Raw genomic sequence first — 13,941 nt, forward strand, 5'->3', positions numbered from 1 at the left:
CTGGCAGCACTGACAATGTAGGAACCTACCCTTGTTGGGGTGCCAGTCACTCACAGGGCATACTCAAAGAAAACCTTCTGTAATCACTAGTGCAAGGTAAAATGACGCACTATCCAACCTAACTTGCACATCAGTTGAATGTGAGAGAAAAAAATGCAGATGTACTGAGAATGTGCAAATTTTACACAAACATGACAGGGCCAGGAAACAGCAGTGCTAACCACTTTGCAATCCAGAATGAATATCATGTTCAAGAAAATAGTGGACATATAATACCCGTGTTCCCTCTATTGCATTTTTGCAATTGCTGCCTAAGGACTGTCTTTACTGTGAAGGATTGAGAAAGCAGCCTTGAATCTGTGCTGAACACAGTGTGTATTTATTTTGTGTGACATTCCATTAAACTTTCAGCAATGACAATTTATGAGCAGAGTAGCACTGGTTGGTTTTTAGTTTTTATCAGTTGGTTAAATCTAATGTTGGAGATTTGGCTGTTTAAATAAGAACGGCTATTCATTATTAGGAAATGTGCCCTGCTGAAAGCCTGCTGCTCTTCAGGTTGCATTAAAGAGCTGGCTGTCTGAAAACATTAAACATATTGATCGGCCTAATCCAAGTTTCAAATTAGCATTTGGAGAGGTGGGATGGAAGCCACTTGGATCTTTTTTCTTTTTTCCTGTCAGAACTCAAAATCAGGGAGTTAAACATGTTTAATTTTTTTAAATTTATTTTTTAATTCCACTGTTTTGAAAAAATAGTTAACCGTCTGTTGATGGAGGACTGCATTTTATTCAAGTTCCTATCACATAACTAAGTTAATATTTCTACTTTAGAACAATATGAGCTAAACATTTTTCATTAGAAAAGTAAAAATGAAACATTTAGCATTATTTAATCTGCATTTGAAAATGATATTAGAACAGTGTTATGAATTAGAAAATAATTAATCACATTGTGCTATGATGTTGATTTATGAAGTGCAATAAATAGTTGAAAGTGGCTGAGTGAGCAATTTGGTTTGGGTAACAAAGATTGAAAGAAGGGTTTTCCATTGGTCATTTCATGTTCCAGCATATTGTTTTTTTCTCAAAGATTTTGTCACCTGGCTAATGCATAGATTAGCACAATGAAGTCTTAAAGCAATAAGTTGCATGGACAAAATATCCTCACATTTAATTTAATGTAAAGTTTGTAAAGAGAAAAAATATTGCTTTTCCCAAGTAAACATTACTCTCCACAGAATTTATTTTTTTAACAGGAAAACCTCTTCCCATCACTGTTGAAATAGTAGCTACATCCTTTTTTCTTATCTAATGATTTTAGGTCTTTTAGGTTTTTGAACTAATGACTCTTAATTTTCTTTTTTGGCATCTTTACTAAGCAACATTGTTTGAAGATTTCTGATACTTTTGTCTTTCATGGCCATCTTTTGGGTTGTCTACAGTTGAACTGCTTGTCTTTGCTGAAGCTTCTCTCACAGTTCTGCAAGAGCCCCTGGCACTTTTGATTCCAATGTTCGTTTCATACACCAAGCTTTCAGCTGAGCTCCATTGTGGCCTTAATTAGTCCCGATTGTTCAGATTGCTTACATGCTGTAAGCACATGGAAATTAATTGACACATTAAGGGTACTAAATCAGTCTTTGAACTAATGGATTTCTCCAGTAATCTTAGTCATTTCCTGGGTTTAAATTTATGTTTGTAAATCTATTAATATTTAGATATGCTTTTTAAACACTGTTCTTTGAATATCAACAAAAAAATCTACATAATATTACATCATTTGAGTTTTGCTGAACCAAAACAAAATTTGGGAAATACAGATTCATATCTATCACTTTTAAATCCAGTTTTTTTTCAGCTTATATGGAGTACATAAATAAGGCAGTTTTTCAAATTCATGGATCTTGCAAAGCTAATTAATTTATTTTATACCGAATTAATTATGAATTCTTTATTGTTAGACTTTTCAAATTGTTAATTTTTATTCTCTACCTTTATTTAAAAATGGCAGTAGGGATCTAGAACTTAGAAGTATGACCCCTGTATCTTCAGTTCTTAAGTCACTTTAATAGTTACCAATTACATTTAGAGTTGATCGTAAATTCTCCCTCTCACATATAGTCATAAATGTTTTAGCTGTTGTTTACCCTATAGAACATAAGAAAATAAGAAAAAAGTGATATTTGTGAATTAGTTTGGTCAGAGGCAAGTTAGTGGTTTGCAGGGTTTTTTTTTTTTTTAGGATTTTTTTGTTTCAAAAATACCTACATATAAGGTCACTTACATTATATTTAAAGAAAACACATCTCTTTTTTCAGATTACTTTTCATCTATATGTATTATATAGATATTTATATTTTTGTTTAAAATTAACAAGAATTTTAAAGTACTTTCCTGCTCCTATTTATGATTATTTAACAGTGTACCCATAATTATTTGGAGGCTTAAGAGCAAGAATATGGCTAGGGTACCCTTTTATTCCTTCTAAAGGCTAAACCTGAGATTAATGTTAGACTGACCTTGCAGCTGTGCTGGGAACACTAGCTGTATCTAGTTACCTTGATTCAAAGTCAAAGCGAACTTTATTGTCATCTCAACCATATGCAAGTATACAGATTCAGAGCTTCTGTGGCTCCAGTTTGAACTTTGATCAGTATTTATTGACTGTTTTTAAGCCTGTAGATTTACAAATAGGTTATGATGCCAACATGAAAGATCCAAGTATAAAAGTTATCTATTTAATGTTACTTTTTAAATCTGTAATTCAATGTGTTATTTTTTTTATTGAAATGTTTTCAGGGATGCACCTTTTAATTAGATTAGATTAAACTTTATTAATCCCATAGGGAAATTCAAAATTGACGTTTAGAAACACAAAGTGTACTTATCCAGCAGAGGCCTGAAGTCACATGTATGGATTATATTCAGGGTAGAAGAATTAAACCATAACAAGTTAAAATGTATTGTTCAAAACCACAGATCAGGGGCAAATTTATAAAACTTCTATATGCACAAAAAGATACTTGAATTGTATTACACAACTTTCCACACAAACGTTGGCATTTATAAAAGAAAATTTGACAGAAAAAGATGTGTATATTTATGTTGTCTCTGGAACATCTACAGTATATGCAACATTTTGTAGGAACTGGGAAATGACAAGTAATGAAATGTAGCCAAACCAACTAAATAACGATTCACCCGTATAATACAGTAATTCATATCACCAAGCTGTTATTATAATGTGTGGTGATGTGACAAGTATATTACCCCTCAGAAGTGATGAATATGACATACAGACTCCATTTTAGTTCCCTTTTAAGAGGTCCAATGCTGCTTATTTACACTTATTTTAGCTACCTATTGTCACTTCTCAGGATGAGAAATCAAAGCACAGTAAAAACACAGATGTGATTCACTTTCTTTGTACATAAAAAGCTCTCTATCTACAGCCTATTTGTAGCCTAATGGTTTCACACAATGGGTTGCCACTGCCTGAAGACTACACAAATGGTCATATATGAAGGGAAGAAGCTTTTAGAGTTGGATTATTTTGCCCATGATGATGACTGATTTATGAGCCGATTTAGACTTTCAAGAGACATTTTCTTGGAATTGCAGTATGTGCTGAAAGACTGCATGAAATCGGGCTACACCTGTTCATAATGCAGGTTTTAACAATAGTTGGCTTTCTGACAACAGGAACCAACCAGAGGGAACTGCCGGACAGGTCAGAAATATTTCAGTCAAGTTTCATCTCTGCCATGCCCGCTATTCTGTATTGTACTGACAAGGCACAATATTAATTTTTTATATGATTTGGTGGTACATGAAAACATAAAGCAAGCTGTTCTTGGTTTTCTTGACATAACTGGAACAATTGACAGCACTCATATTGCAATAAAGACAAGTAGTGAGAATGAAGTAGCTTTTTTTAACTGTAAGCATTTACATTCTATTAATGGACAAGAAATCTGTGATGCCAAGATGAGGCTCACAAACATTGTGGCTCAGTTGGCTGAGTCAACCCATGATTCATTTATTTTGAGGAAAGTAGAGTTGATCAGATGACTTGCTTAAAGTTCTGTACATAATGGATGGATTGTTGGTAAGGAAACTGGCAGAACTGTTTGTATTTCATATGGCCTATACTATTCATTGTACTTGTCATATTATTACATGTGCTAGGTGATGGTGGCTGTCCTCTCAGATTCTTGCCTTTTCTTGAGCCTGTGCTTTAGTGCAGTGTGGAGAACACCATAGGACTTCTCAAATGCAATTGAAAGTGGCCGGATACATCAGGTGGGTGGGTACTCTACTTGTCAATGATGGTTTGCAGCATCATGATTGCAAATGTAGGTTGAGTAGCATAGTCCATGAATGATTGTTCCACACTGGCAACCAGGTGGGTTTTGAGTGTATTCATGTATGCACATTTACAAGATTATTGTAATTCATAAAGGTAAATTGAATAGAAATGTGTAACATTTTTTATATATCAGTGTATGCATTTTCTTGTTGTTTGGCCTGTGCATATTTTCATGCTTGAATCCACACAAAGTTTCATAAATCAGACACCAGGGGCCTCATGTATAATGCCATGTGTAGAATTCACACCAAAACATGGCATATGGACAAAAACAGAAATGTGCGTGTGCATAAAAAAAATCCAGAGGCACAAAACTGTGTGAACGCCAAGTTCCACGTACTTCCCATTTATCAATCCCAATGAACATGAAATTTAACGCACATGCACATGTCTACAGCCCCACCCTGACTCCTCCCAGAATTTTGCATATTTTAATATGCAAATCAATATAAATATCACCTTCCGTTCGGTGTTTTGTTAAAAGACAATGGCAAAATCACTTGGAAAAAAGAAGAATTTCAGCGAATGTGAAGTGGAGGCAAGGAAAAATGTAGTGTTTGTTCGCTTAAGTAGTGGTATAAGCAAGAAAAATAAGTTATGAAGTGATACAGCAATGTGGAGACACTCGAAAGTTCAAATTCAGAAAGTTAAGCAGGTCCCCGAAATAAAAAAGATGCAGTCAGATATTAAACTCGATGTGAAAAGGTGAGTTGTAGCACACCATCTGTTTATTCTGTTTCAGACAATATTAAAAATACTGACCCCCGTGCTGATGATGCAACTTCATGTGGTAATGGTGCTGCTGTGCCCAGCCCATCTTAAGACACTGGCTGCACACACACCTCTCCCTCGGAAACCGTTGGACTACCATCTGGCTGTCTGCTGACAGACGCTGTTCTGGATGTCAGAAAATGGAATAGTGGATGCTGTAAGAGATATGTGGCCTGTGAACTAAGGAATATAAGGGCTATACTATGTGATACCACAATTTAAATGAATTGGTTAAAAAATAAATGCTGCATCTGATTACCTGTTTTTACATTCTGCTAATTACATTCAAACGAAGATGTAACGCTGTCCGATTTTACTGACCATTTGGTGGGTCAGGGTCAGGTTCATCATACAACATCTCTTCAGATACAGGCAAGCCGCCATACACTTTCTGTAAACTATAGAACAGCACATTAATAGAGTAGAAATGCTTTCTATTTACATAAGCAAATTTCATTCTCTGAAGGCGCCTTTACAGTGTAGCATTGTCACCGAGCAACACAATGGATCGATTCTCTTTTCTTTACATGGCTATTTGAGGCGACTTGCTATCTTTAAAAGAGCTGCTTTCCTTTTGCTGCACTAGTTGGAAAAAGCACTTGTGACTGTGAAGTGATGCTGTTTTTATAGGTTCTCCATCTATATATGATGTAATGCCAGCTCATTCTTTTTGGTGATTTATCCCTGGCTGATGTAACTTGCCCAGTGCCGTTGCAATAGCAATGTGAGTGCAGTTGTCTGCTCCGATTACATCTGGAAAACCAGACCTTGCTGCGAATTGCGCTTTGATGTTTCGCAGTTCAACCACAGTGTAAGGAAATCTTATATGTCTGGATGACAAGGGGATAATACCAGCCTATACAGCTGACATGGCGCGACTCGGTGATGTTTGTGAAATACCCGATTGGTCAGCAAGTTCATGTTGAAAAGCTCCTGTGGTTAAAAACCAGAGAGTGGACAGAACTTGCAAAGGAACAGGTAGAGCACAATTCCTCAAAGTCTGCCTTTGTAAAGCCAGCACCAGTTCAGCACACAGCTCCAAGAGGATAGCTGTTGGAATTTGAAATCAACTTAGAAGCCAATCATTATCATCATCTATAAATATGCACTCTCTTCTGATTCTTCCATTTGCAATGTCTTCTAACAACGTTAAAGTAGTTATGGTAGTTGGAATAGTATGGCCACTCCATGCACCATTATATTGGTACAGAATGATTACAATCAAGTTAATTAAGTTTGTGATTGATATGCAGTTAATTTCGGTGTATTTTATAAATCCTGCGTCATTGATGCGAATATGAAAAAGAAAGGTAAATGACACAAACAGTAGCACTGGTTTGATGCTGGGTGCCACCAGTTTGCAAAACTGAGCAGAAATGTGTCCAGTCAGTGGTTACTGTGAAAATGTACGTGGCTTTATACCAAGTTTAGTTTTTATACATCTCAAACTTTACGAGGAAACAAGCGTATGCAACATTTATGTGTATATGCACTGTTTATACATGAGACCCCAGGTGATTGCGGTTTAGGAAAGGATAGTGAACATGTTATAAATTTTATTTAGTGAACAGTGATGGCTGTGTTACGTACACAGATCTGTTTTGTTGTTTATAGTATGATGTCAAGTGGCAAGTATAAAGTACTAAAATGGTGTCGTGCTGTTTAGTGTCATTCTGTAAACAGGTCTAGGTGTTACTTGTCAGAACGCATTAGCGAGACTGAGTTAGCCACAAAATGGCATTGTCAACCACTGGTCCCAAGGACTGACTGAAGTAATTTGTGGAATGGTGGGGAGGGCAATAGAGAAAGTGCTGTGTGATAGAGTTTTGTAGGTTATGAATGAGAAGAAATTTCAGTTAGAATCAAGGTCATATTGAATAATTAATTTAAACTAATTTAGACATGAATTGGTTTGCCCAATGTGATGTGTTGCTTCAGCTCATTTTCTATATAAGCGGTCTACCAAATGTGCATCACAGCTTAATATGAATAGTCAGCAATTTTTGATATATTGTTACAGCTAGCACAAACAAGCTTTCAGTCTCCATTTTGTAGTTATATAATACAAATCACTTTACATTGTAAATATTGCTACAGGCTTGATTTTTGGTAATGAAAAGGCATCATTATTCTCTGTTGAGAAATATGTGATCTATATCAGTCTTGCATAGAGTACATATCTGCAAGTTCTTGCCTACCTTATAATCTTGCAAACTGTATTATTTTACAGTCTAGTTTGGATTATAAAGCATCTTACCATATTGCCAATTGTGAAATGCATTATTCTGTATTGACTGTAAAAAGTCTATTCTGGTCGTTACTTATATTCATCTCTGATACTTCATATTCATTTTATTCTCACATTGTTCATATTTAGTCTCTTGCTGCTGTGATCATAGCACCGTATAACATTAGGCATGCCATAGAAGGTAGGAAAACTGACTGACTAGAGGGCCAGAGTGACATGTGTTAAATGTCTACTGTGGCTCTATAGCTTCAATGAAGGCACCTTACATTGATACTTTGCGACAGCTGTTTCATTTTAGACATTTTATAAAAATGTCGGATTTAGTTTATGTGAGTTGCAAGTGACCTCTGTAAATTGTGTTCCCATATTTCTTGTATGTAATATATGGGCACATAGTTAACTGATCATTTCTTTACAAGGCTGCACAACAAAAACCATGTCACAGTTTCTTTGAAATCTCAGCAGTTCTGCTTTCCAACATTGCAAGTCAACAGCTGTTCATCTCTGTTGGGCAACTGTTTGTTGTTTTTTGAAAAGAAAACTGCAACAGTTGCAAGGGAGGTGAAATTCTGGCTGTTTATCACAAGCCCTGTTTGCCATATGATATATTATTCGCAAATATAAAATATAGGCTGATTAATTTGAACCATAATTGTATTATGGCTGTGCAGTTCATGTGGGCAGCTTAAGGTAGTAAGTGTCTGTTAATATTTTTCCAATCTTTTTAACACTACCATCTCTTTACTTTTGCTATAAATTCTGATGCCTTTCTAATTTTTAAGTATGTCATGTCATGGTACTAGCTGTGCATCTATGGTTGGCCTCCACTGGATATCTGACAGTACTGCTCCTGAGGGACAACAACTTTTCTGTTAGCTGTTTCTCATTAATTGTGCTACAGTAATAAAACAGCTTGTAGAACTCAAAAAACTGATTGCCACATTTCTAAACTTGGGTTATTTATATACAGTTAAGTATCTAGAATAGTTTCTTGTAATTTTTTGTACTAGTGCTTAATTTATAAATTTAAATTCTTAGTTTTTGTCTCTGTAATCTTGCAATATCATGTTTGCCTTTACATACTTATCAGTGCATATGTCACATTTGATAGAAGCAAATGCCAAATACATAAGGGAAAAACAAATTAAATAATAATTGCCTTTCAAATTCAATAATTTTTTACGAATATGTTGAGTGAGACCATTCAGTTTTCAAAGTGAGTTCTGAATATGACTGTCCTTTTTGCAATAATTTTTCTGAGAGCAATGCTCCTGCTGTGAATGGAAACAGATTAATTGAGTATCTTTCGGGAATGAAGAGATAACTTAGATTTCTTTTGCATTTGTTTAGTAATCTGTGAAAAACAACTCTCTGGCTAAACTCACAGTCAGGTAGACTATCCTTCACATTTGATTTATTGCCTCTATACTTTTAGATTTTGTTTTCTTGGGATATTTTATTATAGTATAGATACCATTAGAACCAAGGATAAATGACACAGTGCTAGAATTTGTGCTTCTCTCTCTGTCAAATTCAAAATGTTTATTAAGGTAGCTTTCTTTTGAACCTTACCAACAATTGTTAGATAATGCAATAATTGGAATAAGGCATGTATTTTATACAAAATAAGGATGTTTTAGTTCGAGTCTATTTTTTTTATGCAAAAGCTACAAGGTGAGAATTTTTGGGAATGAATATAATACACAGTTATACAATATGTAAAGTTTTACTAAATGTATTGAATCACAATTGTATACAGTAAGGAAATATATGATTAAAACATTCATTTATTTTGGAATTTACAATTAACTTATTTTCATTCAGATGACGATTAATTAAAACATCCGATTTTTAAGACAACATGAGTTTTGTCTTCAAGAATACCCATATATTTTCATTGAGCTTATGTTAGTCTGGTTTCCTACTTTCTCTGAAGTGATTTTTGCTGCTTTATTGGTTTATATTCTGTATACCCTTTTTGTATAAAGGGCACTGTTCAGTTACATGAGAGGGTATTGCTTAGCTGTACAACTTCAGTCTGATTCATATCACAGATATGGCTGTCTCAGTAACAACCAGGCTACTTTTGAAGAAATGCTTGCTTCTTATACACTGAAGAACTATGACAGTTCAGTACTCTAGGTCATAGGCTACATCATATCCAGATTTCATCTGGGCTCTTCATGAATAAAAATATGCTGGTCTTTTGACAATTAAAGTATTTTGATATTGAGATAAATAAGACATATGGTTCCCTTCCCCTGTTTAAGAATATTGATGAAATCCTTTAACCCAAGAAAACATTGATTCATCGTATTTTTGCATGTCATAGTTTTTCTGTTTTTCTCTTTGTCTCTGCCCTTTGCCTTGCATGTAACAGTGCCACCTCTCTTAATGCTTATATTTTTCACACAACTTTGCCACCTTCTCAGCTGTTTCTACATGTCTGCCTATGTGTTTCAAACTAATATTTTGGATAGTAAATTCTGCAATTTTGCATTTTGTATGGGTGGCACAGTAATGTAGTGATTACCTCTAGTAACTAGTCGACTGAGGAGACTGGAATATAATCCTGACCTGATTTCTGTTCATGTGGAGTTTGTGTGTTTTCCCTTTGTTTGGGTATGGTGGTTTTCCTATCACATACTAAACTTAATTTGTGATGCCTAAACTGACCCAATCTTACAATGGGTAAGTGTGTACAATCTCTAGTTTTGTGTAAGAAAATGTTCTATATAGATGAATGTTATTATTGTAACAATATGTATTTCTCATTGAGGTGTTGAAATGATGCTGGATTTTCTTATGTTTCTAAAGATCTCAATATGGTATGTGTTTCTAATAAATATAATGTGGTCTCTTACTGCAGGATGTTCTTAAGTTCATGTGAACTCAATTCACACGAAACAGTGGGTGAAAATTCAAGTTCAAATGTATCGCCATGTGTACTCAGTGCAGTGCGAGTCTTACTTATAGGTCTCCCACAGACTATTCACAACATTAAAATACCTTCAGCAAACAATGAATACAACACCAAAATACATTAAATACAACATCATATGAGATATATAAAAGGATATGCATTAAATAAAGTAAATTGTGGTGATTTATATATTAAAAGAAAAATATATTAAATAACAAGTATCTGAACTTCTTAAACTTTGTTTGGTCCAAATAGTAGAAGGCTTTTCCCCTAGATAATTAAGGAATACTTTCCCCAGGATGTCAACCTTGATATTTCAAAGGAAATGAGTTTACATGTATACATTTTCATTTGGTAAGGTTTCTAACACAATGTTTTTGATCTGACAACTGTTCATTTATTATTACAGTGTTCTTCAGATTGGCTGGAGAGAAAAAAAATGAAGAACATTTAACCAATATAAAATTAGGTTCAGCTCAAAATCTGTAAGAAATATACAAATCTCACAGAATTGTAAAAAGCATAGTATAGCAGAGACAATGCATATAAAATTTCCAGTTGAAAAAAGCATGATGTGCCACATGTTTCCCTTTTAGGTTTTCCATAAATAAGTGGGAGGGAAAACTCATTTTTAAGGTCCAAAATGCTGTTGCAGTGCTGTTTAAACAGAGAAGAAATTGAAACTTTGTCATCACTCTGTCATAATGCCACAGTCCCATTAGGCTGCTGCACCATGTCCATTACTAGAAGTTGCTTGTCTTAGAAGACAGACCTCATAAGTAAAGGAATAAAAGAGTTTGTGATAAACACAATTGCAGTAATCACATTTGTGTAGAATTTCTTATCCCCACTACGTGCTCTAATGTGAGAGCATGCTCTGCTAAGATATCGTGTCTTCTGGCTTGTTTTAAGTGCTGAGACACATGGATCATTTCTGACACTGGTTGGAAAATCACACCAAAAGTTACAACCAGGGAGAATTATCAGAAAATCTGCATCCTGTGATAGGTGATTATGCTCTTATGTATAATCATTATTAAATTCTGTACCATTAAATATGATTGAATCATTAAAAGCTTTATGCGATAAGTGATGTGTGTTTTGAAATCCATTTTTAATTTTTCTTTTTAATTCATTGGATGAAAACTTAGAAAATTGTTATATAATGAAATTTCCTAGCTTTTCTTGTTGTTGCTGTTTCATTCTGATTTAATTTGAAGGTTAAAAGTATAACTTTACCTACCTGAAAATAAGTTTTATGGTAATCATTTCTGCATGATGGCTTAGTGAATACATATATTCTTTTTTTTTTTTGTATCCTGCATGATAAAAATTGGCTTAGTTCACAATATTTTGAAATAATTTAATTCATAATTCATTCAACATACAATTAAATAAGTTTATTGTCGTGGAGACATTTGGTGCAAGGTAGAAATCATTGCTGAATGAGATACAGTTTCTTTGAATGACAGTTTGAAAAATTTAAATTTCTTATAATTATTGTGTGTTGAATAAACATCTTATTCAGAACTAACAAGTATAGTTCTGTCATATTTTAGACTAAATGTATGTGCGTTTTATGTTTTATTATTGTTGTTGCTAATTTTGAATGATTACTAGCATTTTCAATGTCTTTATGGTAATTCTGTTAATTTCATATATGATTTTGTAATAACGTATTTTCTTTAAATGTAGTTATGTGCTATGTTTTATGTTGGTTGTACCCCAGGAGGCAGGGCCACCCTCACATCACCACTTCTTAGCTCTCTCTCTCTCTCAGGCTATTTAAACTAAAGGAGACAGCTCCGAAATAGAAATCATTGTAATTTATTGGAGTTTATTGTGATTATCACTTTTTGTGCTCGTTTTTTCTGAGATTTTGATAATTTTTCACTTGTTTTAAGGATTCTGATTACATAACTGTGTGTTGGGACTTTGCTTAAGACTGCCTTTGCCTTTTAGGCAGCTCTTTTGCTTGTTTTGAGCCTTTCTGGAATTTTTGCTTTTAAATAAATACTTCTTTATAAACATTCCTTGTTCTGTTGATCTCTTCATCCAAAGTTTTTTTTTGGTTTCCTTTCTTTGAGAGGCACTTTTTGACACTGGGGACATTTAAGTTCATTTTTGTGGTTTAAATGCCTTTTGGGCTTGCAAAGTCTGAGGCATACTAAAGGAGTTGGATTTAAGCCAATTGGAGTGAGGCCTTTTCCAGGTGGGCAAAGGAAGCCTGGCTTGGTCAGTGAAGCTTTTTGGAAGCATCACACTCCGCTCTTGTTACTCCTCTGACTACAAATCAGGACAATTTCAAGCAGATATAGCAAAATTAAAGTTTGAGTACTGTGAATTTTTATATTAGTAGTATCCTATTCACTGTTTGTTCTCACTGAAGTAATAAGCAAGTGAACAAAGCATCATTATTCTTGAGTGACATCAGTGTATAATAAAATGGTAATTATGACTACATATGGCTTGTTCTCAAAGTACCTGTATAGTAGTACTGTATATAGAAAATAACGATCATTCCCATTGAAACCCAAATTCTGTTAATATACATAGAATCAAAACCTTTAATATTGATAAAACTAAGGTATTTTGACATCCCTGTATAAAGTGAAAAGTGTCAATTGTTGAATTTAATTTATATTAGTTTTTTTCAATCTTTAAAATACCATACACAGGACTGCAGAACAGGAATTTCCAGAGCTGAACTCTTAATTAATAATATTATGTGACCTTGTTGGTTTGTGCTGTATTGTAGATTCATACTAGGTTCACTTTTGCTCAAAATTCTTGCAGCTACTTTCACTGTGGATTGACACCCCAAATAAAATAGCTCATTTCAAGCCCCACACCACAAGCCTCAGGGTATTTGAGTTGTTGTTTTGTATTTTTTGGTGGCAAAGTTAGAGAGCATTATGCTGAGTAGTTGGTGTCAATTTGTTGTTCTGTTGATTTACCCTGATCTGTTACACACTCTAAAATGTTGACTAATTGAAGGTCAACTGCTCTCATTACATCCTAATTAATATTTGATGATTGTATTGTGATGCATGTTTTAAAGGCAGTGTGATTGGGGCGAAAGTTGGTTCAGATTAAAAGCAAAATGTTAGGAAACAAAATAATGTCTTTTTGCTAGGGTGATTTTTTTGAAAGCATATGATGTAATGTAAAGTCACAGGGGAAAAGTAGATGCAATTGTGCTTTTTATGACCCTCCTCTCATACCTTTTAGAACATTATGCATACTCTGTATGACAAAGATACTGAATTTCTTTTCTGGATTTTAATTTACTTTTGTATTTTGTTGACAGGTTTAGTCAGATTTTTAATTTGTTGTTGTATTATTCTTATTGCAGTTTGGCTGTGACACCACGGAATGAAATGCTAGACTAAAACAAATATCCATATTTTTGTTGTATTTAGTCTAAGTATGGTTAATCAGTGCTTTAAATTATTTTCATTTTTGTATTTATTGGTCCTTTTACTGATCTCACTTAATCCAGTTTGCTGGAAGCATATCATTGCAGCACTGGGTATGAATCAGAAACTATGTCAATGTAACACTTTAACTGATTTTTAAATAGTAACACCCTTTAACTGTTTTTAAGTATTAAATCAGGAAATTACTC

General features: G+C 34.1%; 1 protein-coding gene across 9 annotated transcripts in view; it reads left to right on the forward strand.

Moving 5' to 3' along the window:
* kcnab2a (potassium voltage-gated channel subfamily A regulatory beta subunit 2a) overlaps positions 1 to 13,941 on the forward strand; it is a 405,095-nt gene that overhangs the window by 54,308 nt on the left and 336,846 nt on the right. The window contains exon 1 of one of the 9 annotated variants that reach the window (XM_051930891.1): positions 4,218 to 4,304. The exons of 7 other annotated variants lie outside the window; for them this stretch is intronic. The gene's annotated coding sequence lies outside the window, so the exon portion shown is untranslated. Of the gene's footprint in view, positions 1 to 4,217; positions 4,305 to 12,080; positions 12,156 to 13,941 lie in introns of those variants that run through there. One more of the 9 variants, XM_051930892.1, reaches the window with a different exon arrangement.

The sequence above is a fragment of the Erpetoichthys calabaricus genome, chromosome 8 (genome assembly GCF_900747795.2).
Source record: "Erpetoichthys calabaricus chromosome 8, fErpCal1.3, whole genome shotgun sequence".
NCBI classification, from domain to species: Eukaryota; Metazoa; Chordata; class Cladistia; order Polypteriformes; family Polypteridae; genus Erpetoichthys; species Erpetoichthys calabaricus.